We start from the raw sequence: 24701 nt of genomic DNA on the forward strand, positions 1-24701 counted from the left end.
AACTAGATTTAACTCATTTTTCCTTTGGAAATAAATTATATTCATATTGCATACCTATTAATTAAAAAAAATACTAGGGAAAAATAATAATTTTAGGTAATAGATAGGTATTTACATTTTTAATGCTTATTTGCGGTTGATTGCAAAGATTTTCTTGCATTACTAAAATAATATATTATTCAAATTATTGATCATACGCAAACTCCTGATGGAGTATCAGCCGAACCAAAACCTAAAATCTATTTTTAAACACCAAAATAATGTAAACAATTTTTCATACACGCGCGTAATGATAATATGAAAATATAAAATATTCATCATTTGAATTTATATCTATTGGCTATTTTATTTTAAGTACTTAATAAGTAATGTAATAATTACAAATTAATTTTGAACAGCGGCCCACCGGGAAAGTTCCCGGTTTCCCGCCGGCCCAGTCCGCCCCTGCCATAGACTCATGTCCTAATACGGTCCTGTAGTGTTCAGTTTATAAATAATTAAGAAACCTAATGTTTGGGAGAGGTAGTGTTTAATCTCAGTGTTTTAAGCCTTTAAAAACGAAAATATTTACGACATGAAAATCATCATGATATTTTACATTTTAAGCACTATAATAAATTCTATTCTTGTTACATAGTTAGGTATGTTATTATTACTTATTACTTATTTACTTAATATTACAATAAGAAATAAGAATATTATAAGTTTAAAAACAACTGTAGGTAGTAGGTACCTCTCATAAGTGGTGTCTCTCAATAAGCCACGAAACAGAGGACTATATTTAATAAAAAAAAAATATGTTGTTGAAATGTTGCAACCCAGAAAGTTCACAAAATCGAAAATACGCTCTCGACGGTTTCGAATAATAATGACCAAAAACATTGTTTTTAGCGAAAATGAAGTTAACCTACTCTAGTACTATTTCCTAAAAGTGAAATGAATTACTTTAATCATGGTAACATCATCAGATCTACTAAGTAATATCATAGGCTGACAGACCGTCTACGCTCAGAATAGTTTTTCATACACAATGATTTTATATCATTGAATTCAAATGCAACATCAATCATTATAGTGACCTACTTGGCACTTGTGACCTACTGTACAACAGAGCGACATCTCCTTACACGCTTTATGAGTGAATAACAAATATGATTTTTTTTTTTAAACAATATATTAATTATAATCTATATTATTATCACCAGATTCATAATACTATGCAGGCAAGGTATACTTATAAGTACAATTTGTTTATATTTAATATAATAATTTATTAGCCATAAGGTATATCCACAGATATACATTTAATATATATTATCTGAGATAATTCTTTAGTTAACGTTTTCACAAGTTGTAATTAGGTTTAATAGTATGTCAATTAGATATTTTTAGTCTTGATCATACAATCAAAATTTGTTTTTTTTTTTTAATTTTAAACTAATGCATTTATAATAGCATTTAATAGGGTTCCTAATATTTTTCTGGCCGATACAAAATCAATAAAATATCGTTACGATAGATTTGACTAGTAGGTATAAATTATTTTTGTATCTCGAAAATTATGTTCACTTATTGATCACTACCCACTAGCTAAGCTACCTTGAAGCATCTAAGTGCGCATCGTGTTCCACACGTTCCCAGTATTAATATTGTTGTATCGTTGTACGCTGTTAAGTCATATAGTAAAATATGTCTACCATAGATTCTAACGACACCGTAATGCTGGAGTTAACGGAAGGCGAAAAGACGAAGAGGATATTTGAAGAGCTGAGATCGGCAAAATTCAACATTCCAGCTAAATTTTCGACACGGGTTGGCACTTGGCCGACGTTGAAAAGACACGAGTCTACGCCGAACGTGGCCACGACTTGTCATCAACCAGCCGCAGCAGGAGACTCCGAAGTCTACCACCAGTGTTTGTCCGCTCCGGTCGAGCTGCCCTGTAAGCCTTTTGAGCTTTCTGACGTGCTGACACAAAACGGACCCCATTCAGTCCATCGGACCTCGAGATGTCCGTTCCAAAGGACGCAGGATGACCCGATAAATCCTAAACGGCATCGCTCAATATAATGGAGCCGGATGAAGAAATTCGTCCGGCGCATGTTTTGCTGCGACGTTTAGAGGGTGACCGCAACCACTTAGTTGCTGAATGAAGTAATTAGTTATTACCGAAATAATTAGAAAACAATTTTTGTTCATGAACTCGATTTACATAAATAAACTTAATCTAACCTTGTTATGCTACTTATTGTCTAGTTGGTTTTTAATTGAAATAGTATAATATTATTATCAAACGCATCAACATTCAACACCCTAGCTTAAAATTAATTTAATGTACCTAGCTTGTGAAAATCGTAACTATATTGTAAATCTCTAACTTTTATAATATTGTAATATTGTACCAAAATATCCTCAAAAAAAAAAAATAAATTTTTGTATTAAAATTGATACTCAAATAGATTTCCAAATAATTAGGTTCTTTACAGTTATATCTTATATATTACTTAAAATATGTTTGTACAAAGGAAAACTACGTTCCGAAATGAAATATGCAGAAAGTACATAACTCAGGTTGATACTTTATACAATACAATATTTGATCAGATTTGATTCATCTATAGTATGCAAACACAGGTACAATGTCAATTAAAGTCGGTCTTTAGTTATAAGTGTTATAGCTTATAATCAGTGCTGGGGAGTTGCAGCATTTGCTAATTATTATTTATTTTTGGCTCTAGCAGATAGTGCCACAGAAACTCATGTCAACATTATGTTACAATTATCTCAAATATTAAATTTGAAAATTCTGTTCTTTTTTTTGTACTTGTATTATTTAAAATTTTTTTATTCCTATGTTTTAAATTTATTGACCAGTTGTCCGGTAAACATTATTATTTTGCTCACAAAACTCAGACGACATTTGAATGAACGATACTTTAATACGTGACTCGCGCTGTAAATATTATCACATTTTCTTATTCTTATATCTTATCAGCAGTGCTCAAATTGGAAAAATAAAAAAGGACTCCCAGACTTCAAAACTATTCAAAGTAAATTCATACTGCAGTCCAGTATTAAAAACACTGGTACCAAAAAAAAGTGGTTAAACAATTTTTTTTTAAATTTGAACATGGAGTTATAAGTTAACTATATTTTATTAATTATTGCGTTCGGCGTTGTACTAAAATACCTAGGTACGTGTATGAACCGAGAATTCAGCACGCTCGAAGAGTGAACTTTCCTAACTTAATTTTTTTTTAATATTTATAGAAAAATGGTTCTTATAATTATTACCAAGCAGGAGGGGAAATAACTGCGGTAGGTAGTAGGTCCCTACAATATTGTTCACGACAATCCTTCACATTTTTAGAATGTGTCAAATGCTGTAAATTCAAGTGTGTTTAAAAGTTTATCTCACTCGATAAAACGTAAAATATTTTTTTTTAAATTAAAATCTTGATAATAACATCCATACTAAATATTATGGAAACTTGATGGATTATACTACTCAGAGTTGTTGTTCGGAGCATAATATTTATTTTTAATTATAGATATTTAGGAAGAAATTCAGTCACTATATTGCCGGGTGCAGGCATTGGACCAGAGATTACGGGTTATGTAAAATAAGTATTTTTAAAAGGTGGCATACCAGTTGATTTCGAGACAGTTCAGATCGATCTAAAAAGTGATAATAATGGTGATCTGGAATTCTGGAGACTGAAATACGCCATTATGTCTATTTGTAGAAATGGCGTATGCATTAAAAACAACATTGAAACAGAAAGTCTCGATTTTAATTTCTATTATCATTTCAAGTAATGTTATCATACGTAAATACGTAATGAACTCGATTTATTTGCGAATGCGATAAATATGCCGTCATATAATAACGTACCAAGTCTCCACAATCATGTAAATGTTACAATTGTACATTTGTACGTCAAAATACTAAGGTGAATATACAATGTTAGAACACGAAGGTGTCAAATGTGTGGTCGATTCCATGTAAGTTATTACTCGAAGCAATTCTATAAGGCTGGCCCGTTATGCATTTGAATTAGCCATAAACAATGGTCGCAGTCAAGTCACAGCAATCCACGAAGTCAGCTCTATGAAATAATCAGATGAATTATTTTTGGAATCTTGCCCGAATATGACATTAAATTACCCAGACATCAAGTTCGATCACTGCATGATTATTGACAACTGTTGCATGCAGTTGGTGTCTATAATCCTCATCAGTTTGATGTGATGGTCATGCCTCACTTGTATGACTCAATAGTGTCAAATGTAATATGCGGCCTAGTTGGTGGTGCAGGCATAATATCAGGAAAAATCTATGGTGATAATTATGCAGTTTTTGAGCCAGGTACCAGAAACACTGGTTCATCTACTGCAGGTACCAACACTGCAAATCCTGTAGCGATGTTAAATGCGCCTGCCGATGTGTTAGAACAATTGGGTCACAAAGTACATTGCGATGAGATCAGAACAGCGATATGTACGACTAAATAAAGACATGATGCAAACAGTTGATTTAAACGGTATCGCAAAAAGTTCTGATGTGGTGCAAAATATTATTTAACACGTAAAAAGCATTGCGGGTAGAATCTTATTGCGCCTTGTATTGAACTGGGTAAGTGGGTAACTAATATAATTAATATAAATCTATGTGGTTTGATGATAGATTTAGGTATATTGGTTAATATACCCAGTTCATTACAAAACATGATTATAGTTTGTAGGCACTACCCTCAATGCTTTTTATTTGTTTTAATATAGTACTTTGCCCTACGTCAGAACTTTTTGCGATATTGTTTAAAAGTATGAACCGTGTCTTTATTTATAATTACATATTGCTATCCTAATTTTATCGCAATGCACTTTGTGACCCAAGTTTTATATTGAGCTGGGTAACTAATATAAATCTATGGTTTGATAGACTTAGTTAAATTAAATAATAAAAACACATTAATAAATAATGAATAACATACTATTATCTATTTAATGACGCGTATTATAGGTACTACTATAGAGAAAATGTGTTCATAGGGAATGGCGATTGGCTGGTAAAAATGTATTTTTTAAAAATAAAATACAGTTTTACCCGCCATTTAATGCACACATTTTATCTAGTAGTATAATACGCGTCATTTAATAGATAAAATGATGTTCTTCATAATCTATTAATGTTTTTTATTATTTAACTTAACTTAATCTATCAAACAATAGATTTATATTCGTGTAGGTAATGAGTGCATTGAGCATTATATTATGTATATTGTATAGTACAACAATTGTTATAATGTTAATAAAATACGTAACACTATAATAAAATATAATAATAATGCAATTTTATTTTAGATAATATCAATAATTAATTAATACAACAATACTCTGATTTATCTGCAGTATCATTGTATTAAATAAACCTTTATTTTAAAAAATGCTTTAATAAATAACAATTAAAAAATATAATACTTTGAAGTTGACTATTACATTTATATAGGTACTTAATATTAAACTTTCTCCTAGTGGTTAGCGGGTGAACCGAATAATTAAATATTTAAAATTTGCAGTGAAATTTACAATTGAAACAAATTATAAGTATAAAACATTTCTATGTTATAAGAAGCCTGACGGTACCTTATAAATTGATATAAAATCAGTTAAAACTATTAGTTTTATGTGATGTTTTGTAATAATGTATACACTTAAGCCACAACAATTTTATTCCGCACCTATTTGTGAAGTATAAAATATTATAAAATATGAAAATGTTTTATTCATTCAAATTCTTTTGTATTTAATTTTCATATTTAATTTTTCTTAATACTCTTCTAGTGACTTCGTCCGTGCCAAAAACTGGGATGCCTACATTATTTGTAGAAAACATGTTTCTAAAAATGTTTGAAACACTGTAACAGAAATAAATGTACCCTGCGTAGCTATGTCTGAATTTCTATAAATCTTGTTATTAACATAAATTAACATTCGGGAATTAAAATTGGTTAAAGTTCACGTTCTTTAATATTGTATGAATTTAAACATGTCTTATACTTTTTTAGTTATTTAGAATGTCTTATTATTTTTTGTTTCTTAAAATACATTTACCTATTCGCTTTCCCCCAGACACTTTTGACTTTTCCATTCTTTTCATTTACCTAGAAAGCTAAATTAAAGCCATTCATTTGATATGCTATTTTTGAAATTAAGCATGTAAGGTTATCCAATATCTTTGCTATTTTTTCAAAGTGTAGGTACCTTGCTTAGAAAAACAGGTTTGCATATCAATCACAAGCTGTCGTCGGTCCAATTAAAAATTTTAGTATGTAAATAAAGGCTTACAACAATAAGCTAAAAAAGTATACAATTCACAGCCCATTTAATGGAACATGGGTTTATTAGAGTCATACATATTATCATCAATGGATATTAGTTTATTACTGTTAACACAATAATAAAATAATACTCAAATAACAAATTCAATAATTTGTACATCACTCATAATTTAATTAATATTTAGTTGGAGCGATCGAATATGGTGAATAACTTAAATCTGCTACTGACTCTGATAGATAAAGTTATTTAAGAAGTAGACTAGGTAGAGGTTTAAAATTAATAATCAAATATATAATAGATTTAGACTGTTTTGTCACCTATTAAACTTGTCGTTTTTAAAACGTATTACTTGAAAATTCTTTGTTTTTGAGCTTTGCCTAGAACTTAAAATGTACAAAGATATTTTGGTGGGTATTATTATGAATAGCTTACAATTGGAAACATTAAATTTAACTTATTTCAAAAATACAATTAAAAAGTTATTAGGTACTATATTCATATTATGTAGGCAACTGACAAATAGTCAATTGAAATTTATAATTTTGATGACAACGAGAACCAATAAGGTATTGTTGCCTGTCGGTATTTTGATGAATGATGGTACAATAACATTTACGAAAATTCGGTTTGCTTATTTAACGTTTTAATGAAGTACCTAGTCGAACTTGGTGATGTATATCAACAATTATTAACCCTTGCATATAAGAATCTTCTTGAGATTTCTTGTAAAGCTTTAAACTGACCTACTTTAATTTGAATTACCTAATCTAGTTTTCCTATATTAGTAATTTATTAGTATTTGCTTAAATATTTATTTTAAAACTAGGTAGATAGTGAACAATGAATGTTAATTTTCAATTTTAATAGTTATTAAAATTCGATTGTGAAATATGCGTCAAATGAAGCTTTTATGCTTATGGCTTCCCACGAAAAAATATTTGATAATATAGATTCTTCGAACAATTGAAAAATAAATTTAAATTGCTACTTACTTCACATGGATATTAGCTATTATTTATCAAGTGTTAAATATTTCAAGAGTAAATTGAAATTATCTTATTAATTTATTTGTTAGGTTAAGCATTGCATTCCTGTGTCTATCTGCGAAATTATGAATTTTAAATTAATTCATGACTTACAATTTTGTTCCACCATTTAATACTTTATTTTTTAAAGCCAAATCTACAGTAGAATAACTGTTGTTGGTACAATGGTAGAAATAAATACCTATTATAAAATATTTTTTGGTCATAAAATTAATATTTATTTTTAAGTGGACGTCGTACTTGGATGTGTTGTCTAATGTCTTAAATATTAGAGTGAATTTACCTATTATACAATTTAAAGGTAAGATTATTATCAGGGGCATGCAACGTAGGTTTTTATTGATACTATTTTAAGTAAGTTATGACTTTCTTGAAACTGTACATTTTAAAGACTTAAAACTAAACACATCCATTTTAGTGCCATATTAAATGATGATGTAGGTATCTATACATTCCGAAAATTATAACTATACAGCAGAGTAACTATTCTCCTGGATTTTTTGTTGTTGTAAATATAATTGAATATGGGTACCTACTTACATCACAACATTAGGTATCTATCTTGGTTATCGATCATCGTTTATATCTATTTATACAATTGTATAGGTACATATTAATGGTATGTACCCACTACCCATATATATCATTCACTGAGTGTGTACTTTTTTTCGTTGAGTTCACGTTGTGTTTGACTTCATAAACATGTGGACATGTCGTGTAAATGTATTTAATAATTTATTTTAATACTATAAAGCAAGCAAACATGGAATACTGTAAATTATAACTATCGTGTTGATTTTATGTTAATGCTATTATAAATGTTTGTAATACACTAATAAGTACCTATTCATAAATTATAATTATTGTAAAGGGCTGAGTAGGAAACCAGACAATGTACGAAATGCTTCCAAGTCGAAAATAATATGCTTGACTACTGATCAGTATAAAAAAATGTTCAACCGTCTAGTAGCTTTACAATAGAATTTCGGAGAAAAATACATCGATAAGTATGTAATATTGTAATGTATAGGCAATAGACATATTAATTGCAATATTCAAATTGAATTACAATTAGATAAACGTAAACCAGTCGACCAGAGCGATATAATGAACACAACCAACGCTCATTTTATTTTAGAATGTTTCGTAATAGATTTTTAGTGAAATGATACCCAGAGTGATTGGGTGATAATTCTAATGAATATTAACACTAGCTTCATGACAAATGACAAGTATTAAGAGGACGCCACACCCGAATGTGTTGTCTCTGTTTTGCAGATTGTATGAGTATTTTAAGATGTACAAATAATTTATAATTTTAAAATACTTAGAATAAAAAATCCTATGAGATCTAAATTCCTAATGATCTTGTCTTTAAATTGTATAAGAGGTCATTTCACTCTAATTTTAGCAATTACAGAGTAAAATGTATTATTGTAAATGTAAAATTTGCCATGTTATATACGTTTGTAAGACGGAGACAACACATGTGGATGTGACTGCCTTTTATTGGTTTTGGACATTTTTTTTAAACATAATTTATATGTAATATTTTATTTGTAATAAGCCATTACAAAACAACATTTTTGGAAAAAAAATGAATACAATTAACTTATATAAGTACTAAACTTATACTAACGAACAGGTATTATTGACTATCGTTATAAAATATGGACATTGCGCTTCAGTTTGAAATATATTTATTACTATACCTAGTTATTCCCTCTCCTTTCTTCTCCAGTAATGCAGTTATTATCATAAACTGATTTTTGGAATTTTCTTATGTACCTAATAAAGACAATATTTTCAAATTGGTGGTATATTGTGTGAACATTATTTTAACAACATTTTATCTTATAAATAGAGATTCTCTATAGTCAAGTTAACTTGATGGTGAATTCACCTATAACATCAGACTTAAATGTAAGAACATAATATGTCCATTAAAAAAAAATTAAAACAACATCTTAAAGAAACTCAAGAACGGAGATAATGTTAATACTTTTAAGTTCGATAGTAGTCGATTCAACCTAGTATTAAAGTTAACCACACAAAATTTTAACCACCAAACCGTAAATTTTGGAGTGTTATGACCTGTGCCACATTAGACATTTTTTCTAATGTTGAAAAAATGATATTTTGTCCGGTGTAAAAAAAGTTGGCTCCCACGACGAGAGCTTAACCCATGGGGGATATGGAACATAGATCCTCATGAACTTTTTAGATTTTGAGTAAAGAAAATAATCTATTGGTTTTTAATTTTTAAATAATGTTTGCTTATTTTAAATATTGTTTAATAATTTCATGAACTCCCTTCCCCCTTACCGAAGTTAATACATTGAGTGTATGTCACTCGAGCCCTGCTTATAATAATATTCTTCATATCTATGATAAGTTTTTTTTTACATATTTAGGTAACTACTTCATGGATCATATTAAATATTATTATGAACAAAACAAAAACAAATGTAATAAAACTATAATTTAAATTATGCAAATTAGTAATATATGTTTGCAGTATACACACAGCATATCTATAATAACTGTTTGTAAATAATTTTATTAAAAACAATTATTGTTTAGAATCTTAATAGTAAGTTAAATTGTTGATCAAGTTAAGTACCTACTTATTTTTATTTTATTAACTATTAAAAATGTTGTGTATTATCTTATCAAGTTAAAATGAATACCTACATGCGGTTTTATATATTTTAGAATATTAAGTGTATATTTTGAGCTTTATAGTGCAAAGTTAAGAGCATTTTTTAAACAACGTATGTCTATTAAATCATAACAAATTTGGAAAAAGGAACTATTATTAAGTATATCAATAATTTAAGATCGCCGGTAATTTTAAACAGCATAATTTAGTATATTATGTGTTACCTAAAATAGTTTCTATTTCAAAAGTTTTATTAATTCATAAGTTAACAAATTTTTGACCCAAAAAGTTGGAGCCCGGGGCAGTTGTCATCGATGCAACCCTTCTAAATGCGGCGGTGGTTAAGACGTGTATTAGTAAGACATGAGAGTGCGAACGTCCTCTTTCACATTCTTACGTAATATTGTATAATTTATATTATTAAATATATATAATAATGTATTATTGGATGTTTGACCCGAAACTTGGCCGGCGAGACAAAATTGCTGATAACAACACAATTTATTATAACATTTATAACATTATGTTTATTGTAATGATTACCTAATGAATATCAATATCCGCCGGAATTATATATTATATTATATAATTTTCTATCAAATATTCAGATAAAAATCGATTGTGCAATAATTAACATATTCTACGGTATAATACAATTTATCAAGAAATCAACTGTGTACGTATATTTTATTATTGTGCCATATCGTATACCTGCTTACAAATTCTGAGATTCTCTAACAGTAAACATTAATTATCTTGAAAAGTATTAAAGTTATTAAAAATATTTTTCTTAAATTGTTTGAAGTCATTACTCACGGAACACAGTTTTTGAATAAAAAAGACACTTTTTAATATTTTTAAACGATCCTTTTGTTGAAATTTTAACTTTTTTGACTAAAAAAATATGCTCTTTATTTCATATTCCTTGCCAAAAATATTTTTCAGGTGTATAAAAATCAAATTTCTAACAAAAAATTCATTATAGTTATAAACATTTATAATAAATAGTATCTATGGTTATAAGGGTGTTCAATCCCCCCTTGATATTTTTTTTATGAAAATATGAAAAATATGAACATATCTGTGTACCTCACTGATGTATTTAATTTAAATATCGCTGTAGATATTGTTCGTTTTTCCATTAACCCTTAAATACTAATTTAAAATGCTCATTTTAAGTTCATGCATTCGCATATCAATCCCGATTTATATTAAATACTAGGTCACATAGAAATTTGCTTCATGAGTACAGGATCCTATGTATAATGAAATATTGTATTTTGCATATAACTTCATACTTTGAGGTTTTCTGTATATATTATGCTTTTTTCACATTTAAAGAGGATATTTTAAAATTGTTTAAAGTTATTGTTAGTAAATTTTATCTCAGTACATTTTAAATATATAATTAAAACAGGTTGTAGGCGATTAAATAATTGAAAATAGGACATAAAAAACAATGTTCAACCCATTAAGGCTTTTAAAAACGATACATAATACACGCATGGGCGCCGCGAGGGGGGTGCAAGGTGCACTTGCGCCCCCTGGCTTTGCAAAAACAAAAAAATTAAATTAAATTAAAAAAATTAAATGGTATTGAAACTGTTTTATTTTGCATAATTATCTACATTATTTCTATTATTTATTATTATACTTATTTTGCATAATTGTCTATAAATATTATTTATATTATGCATTATCATACTTATTTTTTAAATAATAAAGGTAAACGCCTAAGTTTTTTTCCAAATTCTTCAATTGAATTTCAGATTTTCTAATCGTAGCCACCGGGCCGCGGGCTGTGTTACATTGTAGCCGTTGAAAAAAAAAACTAAAGTAACTTTGTATCATTATACAGTTTTAAAAAATATTTTTACGTATTCAACTATTAATATTATTATTATTGTTATAACTATTATTATTATTACCTAAATACAAGAATTATTTAGAAATCAGTGTATACTTGCACGATACACTCCCCTGATAAAATTTCTGGCGGCGCCTATGAATACACGAAATATGTATTTGTTCATAGAAGTTTGAGATAAAAAAATGTAAAGAAATGTTCGGTTTTTTAATTAAAAAAATTAATTGACATGATTTTTTTCTTATATTTATCAGTTTGTATTGTATAACCAAATGTTTTTTACTTTATGTTTAGTTTGATAATTTTTAGAGGCATAGTTAGGAATGTACAAATTCAAGAGTTTTTTAGTGCATATGAACTTACAAGCCCCATTGCTAACAAAATACACGCACGAGTCAGGCTTATGACTACTGCTTCACGCTACCACTCACTTTTCTACTCATTGTCATCACTACATCAGAAGCTATACACATATATGTATATGTAGTTTTGTAGTTATACATAGTGCCTGGAAAGAACGTCTTTCATGAACGCACATTCACGAGTTCGTTTATATTTAGTGAACGTGAAGGATCTTTATATTTAAAATGAATTTGAACGATTTTTTAGAAGTTCAAATTTATTTACCACTTAATAAATATAATATATATGTATATACATAAATATTATGACAATATTATATAATACAATTATTTTTCTATTATAATATTAATACAATATTTATTTGATTACGAATTATAAAATTAGATACGTGAAATTGTGGTGGGCTCGGCTCGACATAATATGTATATTATATATTAACAACAATGATATTATGATTTCCGTGATTTTGTATAAGTATTTAAACGATTCATAAAAATAAAATAAAATAGTTTAAATTATCAACCAAATTTACGCATTTTTTTCAAAGAACGTGAACTTGTCCGTTTGAAAATAAAACATGAATGTGAACATGAACAAATTCAATTTTTTAGCGAACATTCCGAACACCGAAGTGTATTCAATCTATATAAATATATAATAAATACGGGGAAGTTAAATTGACCACTGACTGAGCTGTCTGGGCGAGCAGGAACTAATATTGTGCTGCGCCATCGTCATTTTTATATACATTTATACAGTGGTGTGTAAAAATTATGATATCGTATATTATACCTATGCTGATTATTATTGCTATATAGATATGTAAAAAACATGATCAGACGGCGTTTGTCGAGTGCATAGTACATCACGTAATTTATTTATTTATATATGTATAGGTATATTATTATATTCAATTTAATGTGTGATGGTGATTATAAACATTTTTTCCATACCTATATCGTCATACGAGTACATCACGGACATATAGCAGGTCAAATAAACGTGTGAATAATCGTAGGTATAACGTATGCGAACAATCCACATTCAGGACATAAAGTTCTAGCGTGACTTGGTCAAAACTCTTGCCCTCTAAATGGAATAAAAATTGTATTTTTTGTTTTTTTTCAACTCTTGATTATCTAATAATATATGTAATGCCGTCACAACTTGGCATTATATATACAGAGGGATTACCTTCATTTTTTAATAAAATTATTCAAATTCTGATTTTTAGAATTTTTAAACATATTCGGACCATTTTTTAAAAAATTTTTTAATTTTTTTCCATGGGGACTCACATTTCCGTTTTTAAAATGACCTCCCCTCCCCCCCTCATTTGAATATAATTTATTTACCAGATAATTTTTCTCAACGTTAAGAATAGTTTTTGAGTTATTTAAATTTGTGTTCTAAGGATAATAGGTATGATACCTATGATAATATACGCATCTGGTATCATGGGTTTGGAAAATTGGGGATTTAAAAATGTTGGTGATTAATATAATATTAATAATTTTTTTTTAAATAGTCCAAATAAAATAAATACTAGATAATATATTACATCTGTTTTATATTATTGTAAAACCACTTCTAAAGACAATTATTCTTGGAACAAACATTTTAATAACTGCAGAGAAACTACTCGTCCGAATTTTGAATTAGGAACATCAAAATGTACGAGAAAAAATCCACAATTTACAATAAGGAAGGGGGGTTCTCATTTGAAAAACATTTGTTTGTACCGCCACAGGACGCTCTTCATAGAACAAAAAATGTTAATAACTTAAAAATATAGTCTTAGAGTATATTTAAAAATTCCAATAATCAGATTTTGAATAATTTTGCAATTACTAAAGAAAAAAAAGGCGGATCATACTTGGTGAACCACCCTGTATAATAGTTTAACTATACTTACAAGAACATGTATATGGCATGTATATAGGCATTAGGCATATATGTTTAGTAATGTAGTATTCAGATAACCTATACCTATTATTTTTTTTTAGTAATATCTTATTTTATTTTTAATGATCCATTATTATTATGAAAAAAAAAATATATAATTAATTGATATGTGTTAGACGCAAAGAAATAGCTTACAGAGGTCAGAACTTTCAAGCTTATATGCTTATAAATACTTGTACGGGAAAATAAAATGTTGATTACCGTCATACCGAGCTATATCCGGTATACAAGAATTTTATACTTTTCATTGATGATTTAAATTTTAAGTTATTATACATTGATTCCTCCTCAAAATTAGGTACCACATCAATAAATAATAAATGAAATTTTCATAAACCTCAAAAGGACCTGTTATAAAATAGCGTCACTTGCCACGTTACCTGAGGCTGTCCTAATTTCTATCAGAATTTAAACTTTTAATAAATCCTCCATATAATATTACTACATATCACAACTGAAATAAACAAAATAATTTTTATAAATGACCAGTAACCAAATTAACTAAGTCCCTCAAAATCCCTCAAAATCAAATCAACTTCCAATGGCACTTTAACAATCTTGAATAAGACGAGCAGAATTTAATGTAGGGATTTACTGAGGTTCCTATAAATTGACACAATTATCCTCTCTCTCTCTGTCATATAAAAATATGCCAGTGTAAGCGAAACAAATTCTCAGACAATTATTATAGATATGTTACAGGTTGTAAAATGAATAAAGATAGTTTAAATAAATGAGCTTTTAAGGTATTTAATAATGTACAGTGTATAGTAATTTTAATAAATAATAATACACTGACATAAGGCTGAGAGTTCAATTTTAAACTATAGATCTTATACTATACCTAGTATAAGGTCTAGGTATGTTTTAAACATATAATGATTATCTTTAGTCTCTATGTATTAACATAATATTGTTAATATGGTTTTATTTACATATTTCGAATAACAACGGTCAAATAATATGATATTATTTTATTCTTAGATGGAAGCACTGAGATAGATAACAATATACTTATCTATCTCAGTGGATGGAAGTTGTATAGTATAAACTTAGTATATACGTCTATGGGTTTATTGCAGTATTATTATTACCTTAACGGAGTAAATCCGTAACCGCAGCTATATATATGCCGTCTGTCGTGTAGTGTGGCTTAGTATTCTGGTTGGCCGTGGTAATCATGGTATCATTTACTAACCACGATCTACTGACTACCCATACGGTACGATACGATACGACACGACACGACAAACGACGTATCTAGTTAATTGTGTGAGATTTGAATGACATTTATTCTATAATTTTATATTTATCAATCTATCACGAAATATATGTGAATATTGTGAACGCTTCATCAGTCATCAGCGCGTTATGTATACATATTATACCTATAATCAAAACATTGTATAAACAATATATTTTATTATTTTAAAATTTGAGAACTATTTTTATTTAATTTTACACGAATATGAAATTTATATTTTTTTGAAAGCAGTTCTACAGGAAGACAACAATTTGTTGTGCAATTTTTGCAATCATTTGTAACTGTATATAGGTATTAGGTAGAGAGCCTTAAACTTTTAACATAATGTACTCATTATGTATAATATTATTAATATTACTATACAAATATTATGCAATGGACCTGATTGTTTTTTTCATCCATTTTTGAACTTTGTGAACCATTCAGATTTTAAACGTATTTAATTTTAATACGCTTTGACACTATAAGCTATAGCCTATACGTTACTTTTAATTTATAAATAAATAAAAATGATTGCTTTTTAAAAAAAACTTCTTTCAATAATCTACCAAGATGTTTTAAGACACATTAATCATTTCCATTATAATACTTATTCCTACTAATATTCATAATATATGAGCTATAATGCTATATTATGTAAGTAGGTACATTATATACAGTACCTACCTATATGTATAGTGTATAAAAGTAAATATGTAATTGGGTCAGAATGATTCTTTATACCAATTATTAGATTAATACAATAAATCGTTTTTGTTTAAATTCGAAAATTGTTAATTCTATTTCATTACAATTCTGTTGTTTCTATTCTCTAAAAAAATCAACTTTCGGAGTCAATTGAATAATTACATAATTAACTGAGGATAAGTGTATGTTTGATTTAATTAACAAAGTTAAACAATCAATACTTAATATATGCGTTTATGTAATTATGTTAATATAATATATTAATATGTATGTAGGACAAATCTACAAGTATTTATTTCTCGTATACAAATTAGGGTGATGAAAATTATTTTATTTTATATTGATAATAAATAAATATGTTTACTATGATAATATGTGGGGACCCAAAATTACATCTTAAACCATAATAATATTTAGGTCAGAAATTCGTAATAAAAAGGTTCTTTTAAATAATTGAATAATGTTTATCAAACCTCTTCAGAAATGTTGAATATTATTATGTAGACTAGCTAGTAAACAAGAAATTTACAATAAATAATAATAGTATAAATGTATTTATTAATATGTTTAAAATATATTTAAATTATACTTGCTTAAGACTTAAGAACTTAAAAATATGATTGGTACTATAATTTACAATTTACAGGGCAAGTATTTGGGTTAGCACCCCTGCACTTCAGCCACAGAATAGATTAAATTTAAATTGGTCATTTGTGCATTGATTTCATAAATAAAAATACAACTTAAAACCCTCAGGAGTTAGTGGTTGACATTTTACACTGTTTAAGATAATATTATTAACTAGTATTTAGTAGTCTATACTTTGGAATTCTACTTATTATATTATGTAATAATTACAATATAGTAGGTATATACTACATTATAAAGTAGTTACCTACGCCATATGATGATGATGATGATGATGATGATGATTATGATACAAATATACGATAACCTGTTATAATATACAATATTAATTTTTGGAGGCATTTTGTGATAAGATCAAAATAACTTTTAAGTAAGTATGGATGATAGCTAAATTGGAAACCTCAAACCTTTGTGCGCATAATTAGATACAAACAATTTGAAAAACAATAATACGGGAGTAACCGAATTGGTTCCCGTTTGGCCGAAGTGGTTCCCGTTTACAAAAAGGTATTTTATTAGGTTGAGCCGAATTTGTTCCCGCTTGTGTGAGCACATTTTCTTTCTCAATTGTACAGGCTTAGGACTGTCAACTTAAAAGTAGGCTTGGCTAAAAGTGTGATTTAAGGTTAGGTTAGTACAAAATATAAATGTACCTACACTCTATAGTATTTATTATATTTTATTATTTGTATTTTGTACACTTAGTGATGACTTAGTGACTTAGTGTTGACTTCCAAATCAACGATTGAAAATTGTATATATTATATAATTTTTTTTATAACACACGTTAACGCACATTTTTTACCAAGACTACTTTTAAGTTAACAGTCCTAAGCGGCTAAGCCTGTAAAATTGAAAAGGAAAATGTGCGTAATTAAATGGGAACCGATTCGGCTCAACTTAATAAAATACCTTTTTTGAACAGGAACCAATTTGGCGGGTGCGGTTGGAGCTCGGGAACCAATTCAGTACTAGTCAATGATACATACTTACTTGAGTTAGGTCTGGTCTTCACATTTTGTTGACTACCTTTGTACGTGAACTATTATACATTACATTTTTTCAGGGGCTTATATTTTCCTAATTTCCCATTTTCCATTATTTTTTTAAATTCTTCTAAGTCTGCATTGATTATAGTCTATTTTTATATTATTGTCTTAAACATAATATCATTTTATACATATTACCATAGAATATTGATTATGTAAACCTATTTAACTACCCAAAAGTATTTATAATTAATGATATTACTGATTATGACTGAGTAGTATCTCTATAGCCTATAGGTATAACTGGTATAAGTAATATGAGGCTATAAGATTATGATAAAAATTTTAATAATATTCTGTTCAATGTATACTGGCTAGTTATAAATTAATGTACGTCAACTATGTTGCTATATTCTTCTGTAAATATTGATATATTTTTCGATGGACCTTAATTAATACTAATTGTTGGCCTTGCAATAGGCATATGCCTCTATAAGTATAGGTATAATACATATACACACACACACAATGCACTACATTCCAATATAGCCACACATCAGGAAATAATATTGTCACCATTTAGTATTTACTTTGTAGTTATTGTACGGTTAACGTGGTTAACATTGATCAACCTACTCATAAAACAAAATAACAAATTGTAAAAAAAACCAACATATTATATTTTAAACTAGTTGACAATTATTTTATGTAACTATTATAGAACTTACGTCTTACATGATGAATGACTTCATACATTTTTTTAACCTAGTATAAAGCATCTTTATATAAATCTTTATATAATATACTCCAAAAGTTTCAAGTAGGTACGTTCAACTTTTTTTTTAATTTCCACTAACAACAACTTATTAGGAATCTTGTATTACATTTTATACATTTTATCAACATTAGCTTAAAAAAACTAATAATAATCGAAAATTTCATATGTCTATAAAGAGTTCCACATGAGTCAAGGTATTTTGAAAATTGTATGGTATAATATTTTTTTTAATCAACTAATATTATTTTTTATTATTATTATAAATTATAATCATTACCTATTTATAGTATTGATTTTTTTTAAAACAATCATTATTAATTTTATTCATGTACCATTATAATACAATAAACTATGCATTTTTTGAAACACTGTGTATAAACTTATTTTTGCTACTTATCATACTGCCTATTTAAAAATCAAGTGTAGAAAAGCGGACAGACTATGTAATTCCAAGTGCCATGCTTCTAAATCTTGTTCAAATAAATAGGTAGTAATAAAATTATAATTTATTATAAAAATAAAATGATGATACTTGTTAATTTTTTTTTGTTATTCCATCAAAATATTCGTAATATTATGGTACATGAATAAAATTAATAATGATTGTTTAAAAAAAAAATCAATACTATAAATAAGTAATGATTATAATTTATAATAATAGTAAAAAATAATATTAGTTGGTTAAAAAAAAATGTATGGTTAACATTGCCCGGTATTCCACATTGTCCGTAACACATACGATATACATAGTAAAAATAAAACACATCAACAATAATAATATGCAACTATGCAACACTCTATAACAGTGTGACTTGTACGCTTAACTTGTATTGGGAGAGTTTAGTTTCATATGCCATACAAATATACAATATAATTTTTTAAATGAACATGGTATACATTTAATTATTCTGATTTATATTATAGCAGCTTGCAGACTCAAGTACAAATCACCTACATGGGACATATACAGTTGTATCATGTTTAATGTTTACGTATTCTCCGACTATTCGGGGGAGTTATGGGTGCTCTACTTTCGGTCGTCTAAGTCATTATCAAATTTATTTTATTGGTGGCTTAGAGTCTAAGCCACCAAAAAAAAAATTGTATTATAAATTAAGTAATCTAAAATAAAAAGGTATAACCAATTATTTTTTTTGAGCACCCGGGGTTAACATTTTCTAGATCTTTGCCTGCTCTCTACTGACATTTAAACATAAGTTTAGTTCATGACATATAAAGTTAAGGTCTATAGTGTCTATCAAATAGTGACATGAGCATAACCGACAAGTATTATACATTTATACCAACCCACTTTTTACATTCTCATCATTTGAATAATAGCAATTAGCTGTGTCACTTTGATATCTATACGATATGATGTTTGTGAAAAGGAATAGTAATATAAATGTACAAAACTATTTAATATTATATCAAGGTCTGTTTGTAGTTCACACTATAAATTGTGAGAATAATAAGTAGTAATTAACTAATAAGTAGGTACTTGGAATTCAATACAAATCAATGCACCATGGATATTATGTACGGTACTTACTATACCTACGTGGCTACGTTGTACGTACACAATATACTGTCTTAAAATTAAGTATAGGTAAGTTAATTACTATTTAATTTATTAGCATTTATAAAAATAGCCAAGTAATGAACTTGAAATTAGTTTTAAATATAAAATATAATAAATACTTATATAATAGTATTAGGCATGTACTTATTATCGTTATGTGCGATATTTCGACGTATATGTAAATCTGTAGGTAACTCATTTCACTATTTTTTGGAATGGTTATTACTTATTTATCAACTAAATATTATAGTTAAAATTATTATACAGTTTATTATTGTCGAAATAAAATTTTTTTTACACATTATCTGATTATTTTAGATTCTGAGCGAAGCGATGAATCAATGAATTTATTGTTTTACAATGATATGTGTATTTTTTTGTGTCGGTCATCACGTTTTACGCTCGTATGAAGTTAGACATTGGAAATTAATAAATTCTCATACAACGATTTTCTTATTTTGTTGCTATTCAAAAAATAACAAAAGTAGGTATTTGAAATTCTTATCGAATGTTTATTTTATAATTTTCTTTACATGATACAGTTTTTAAAATTGAAGTAAAGATCCGCAGGTGTGATTTTTTTTATAGTTATTTTAAGTTCAAATTTTAAGAAAATCATCATAAACTTGACAATTTGTAGATTTATTGTAGTTAAAAAATTATAAGACATGCCGTTTTTATAGCTACTAATTCAAAATTTAAAACAAGAACTCTCATAAATAGTTCATACCATTAGAGTAGTGCTGTACCATAGTGTTACCAATATTTTAGAGTCAATAAGTACATTTTTACATGACTCTGAAATATGTAATTAATTTTTTATTAAAAATAATATTATCTTAAAATAGTTAATATAATAGGGGAATTTTTACTGGTCATCGATCCATTATTTTTATTTTCGTTACAATTTATTCTAGTATTTTTAATATACCCATTGGTAGTAAAATGTCAAACCTTAAAAATTTTTTTTCCCTTTTGATAATAGGCACAACCTTGGGGGCTATTTTAAAGGTAGAGGAGAGTAAGCCCTCTTAGCATTAATATACGATTTGTGCCCATTCATGTAATATTTATTATGCTTACATTATTATTGCACACAGGAAAATTAAAGTATATGAGTACAAGATGCTAGGATATTTAGGTAGGTATACACTTTTGTATTTATTAATTTTTAGTTTTAGAAAAAATTAAGTATATATTTTTTATAACACTTTATCACTCTACACTATTGTTTTTCAGTGTACACAATGAAACGGACATTGACTACCTACGTAATAAATAACAAATTTTCATTGATGTATAAATAGATTACAAATGGCTAACAGGAGATAAATGTGATTTTGTTATAATATGCATAGCTATTCATATTATATGATATAATTATACATGCTATTTGCTATTTGCCTTTTGGTAAGACACTACGTTAGCATTAGCTGGAAGGTACCTAACCCAACCTATTTATATCTATAGTGCATATACTATATGCGCGCAAGTCGCACGTCTTACAATCTTACCAGAAGTGTATTCTGTAATATCTTACGCGAGGATGATTAAAATATAGTATACATTTGACCCATTTATATATAAAACCGAATTGATTTATTTTTAGTTTCTGTTGTGTGTTTATACTGTAGTTAAATCTCGAACAGTTTCTTATGTGTTAGTCAACACTGTTGAATAAACCTACTTATAAATATACATAGATTGGTAAAAACGAGACGAGTCAGTGGTAAATATTCTCACTTTGAAAATTACATTTAAAATATATAAATATGGTCGTTCTGGACTTTTTCATTACTAGGTACCTATATGTGTAAATTATCATTACTTTTAAAATATTAGATCACCAAACTATAAAAATTTAAATAAATAATTTTTTTCAAAATTATTAAATATCACAAAATATTAAAACTAGTACAGACATGAATAATTATTTAAATCCTATCTGTGTGGAAAAAAAATGATAACAATCTAACTGTAGATATATTGACCAAGGAATAATAAAACATATTATGTATAAGTTGGTATTAAATCATCCACTAAATTCACATTTAAGATTTTTTTTACATCTACGAAAATCGTGAGTAATAATAATTCTTTGTAAGTTTTTATTTATTAGGAAATATGATAAGTTGTATAAATCGGTAATAGGTTCCACTCAGGATCATCATTGTTTGAGTGTCAAATCATTATCAGTTTGAATGATGAACAGGCACAGCCGACACCTCTAATTTCTAAATACGCATTATAAATTAGGTAAATTATAAAGTATAGGCTATTTTATGGGCGAAATTGATTATTTTATTATTTATTTTATACAAAATTAATGAATTGGAAACAACTTAAGATTGTCCATAGGGGAGACAAATAAAGGTATTATTAATTATTAAGTACCTACATAATCAAAAAATGGACCTTTTGCAAGTAGCAGGAACTCAAAATTCTTTTATTATAACAATCGTGAACAATACATTTGTTTTATTTTTTTGGTACATGACAACAATACGTTATATTAACTAAGATTTACACAATTTAGAGTACAAGTTAATCAATAAAAATGACTTGAAAAATTATAAAATGAAAATTATAAAAAAAGTTGGTACCTAGAGGTATTCATTTAAAAATTGACCGCGGCGTGTTTTCTTGCAGCCTATCAAGTAAGGGTTCATGGACTCTATCGGACATATATGCTATACGGAGTACATAATATAAAAATCAAATACCTTCATATTAAATGTATTATTGAATAAAAGCTAATAGCTAGGTACCAGTATTTGGGCGATCGTTATTTTTGAAATTTTTGAAATTTTTTATCCAGGTATCTGTCATGTTTTTCATTACTAGGTATAAGAAAATAATTTATGCAAAATATGGTTAGATAACTCGCACTCCTCATAATGTTGTAATAAGACAATAAGTAGATACGTATTATTCACGAGTCCGGTGTTTATACAAACATATAATGTATACACAATACACATTATGTGCGTAGGTCGATGCACTTGCTGTTCGGTGTTTTGGTGTGGGGGTGGAAAAGTGAATCAAATAACAATTCAAGTTCTTCTTGACTTTCACTAACTATAAACTATAATAGTATTACCTATATGTGCTAAGTAAAGAGTACTGCAATTAATATGTAGGTACTCCGTGTGCTTAGAAAACGTACCTAAGTATAACAATGTAATTTTTTATACAATATAGGTAGGTACTATTTGTATAGGTACCTATAAAAATAAATTATAAAAACGTTTGACAAAATTGAAAACATTCATCGACTTGTTAAATTAAATTACGGGAAAAGGAGGATTGACTGCAATAACATGCTAGAAAATATTGCATTATGCGAATTCTAAATTATTTAATATATATTTGTAACGACTATCGAATTGATCCCAATAATACTTGTCTTGTGTGCCATAACTACAAACTCTGCTTATTAATTATATTACGAGGCCTCGATGGACGGATACCTTGATATTAGAAAAATGTTAACTTGTTTTCTCTTCCTGAAAGTCAGAACCACGTGCCTCAATGTGTGTCTATGTCATAGGCAATTTGTGTTGAGCAGAAATAACCTTGTGTAATGTATTGTTAGCTTTAGTATCTATTGAAATGAATGGTTCTTATTGTTAAACTTCAAGTAAAGAACATTTTCGTAAGTTAGATTTTTACGATACTTCAATTTTAAAGCGAGATGCCGAGGTATGAGCATTCTTAAATTATAATACTTTTACAGTTCTATAATTAATACAGAAAATGACAAATCTAAGTCATGACAAGTCTTTGGTATTATATAATTATTATTATCGCCCAAGCACAAACATAAAACATGAATATATAATATTATAGTCGTACATGAACATGGTCGACTCTGTCGAATCGAAGAGTTATAAACATGAATCTTTCTGTGTGTATCGAATAACAAATTAAAGCAACTGTTACGTTTAAAATATCCATATATTAATATTATATAATAATAGGCCGAATAGCATACATTTTTTGTCATGCAAACAAGTAACAATTAATATTAGTTGCATTATAATTATTTTAATAATCACTAATCACTACAGAGCAATATGGTTGTGTCGGATATAAATTGTATAATTTATTCAAGAATGCAAGATAATATGGTATGTCGATTCGAATATAAATAATGTATCGAGTAACAACTCGATAGTGTCAAGACCACCGACCTACTGGTTTCGCCGTTTCGGCTTTCCGCCTTCCGGTCTGTACAATTTTTTTTTAGCCAAAGGGGTGACCGGACCGGGTGTAGCGGCTCTACGGCGGCGGCGTAACACGTGTCACTCGTACATGAGCAAAATAATATTCCCCGCAGGTAAACGCACTGTGCGTGCGTCATGTTTGTCGCACTGGCTGGCCCTAGCCGGGCCCCTTCCCTTCACCGCGGCCGACAAAAAAGTCGACTACGACGTCACCGCGTTCCAGCCGCGGCGGCCGCGCCGCGATCCATGTGACGCACTGGCGCGGCCGCTCACGTTGGCGGG

General features: G+C 28.1%; 1 long non-coding RNA gene and 1 pseudogene across 1 annotated transcript; both read left to right on the top strand.

Annotated features, from left to right (window-relative positions):
* The first annotated feature begins 3371 nt into the window (after positions 1-3371).
* Positions 3372-4693, top strand: LOC111042926 (annotated as a pseudogene).
* Positions 4694-20030: 15337 nt separating this feature from the next.
* On the top strand, positions 20031-21984 carry LOC111042957. Its single transcript, XR_002605517.1, has 3 exons — positions 20031-20220; positions 21294-21334; positions 21433-21984. It is a non-coding gene; the product is annotated as an uncharacterized LOC111042957 (long non-coding RNA).
* Positions 21985-24701: the final 2717 nt, after the last annotated feature.

Source organism: Myzus persicae, unplaced genomic scaffold (assembly GCF_001856785.1).
Source record: "Myzus persicae strain clone G006 unplaced genomic scaffold, MPER_G0061.0, whole genome shotgun sequence".
Classification (NCBI taxonomy): domain Eukaryota; kingdom Metazoa; phylum Arthropoda; class Insecta; order Hemiptera; family Aphididae; genus Myzus; species Myzus persicae.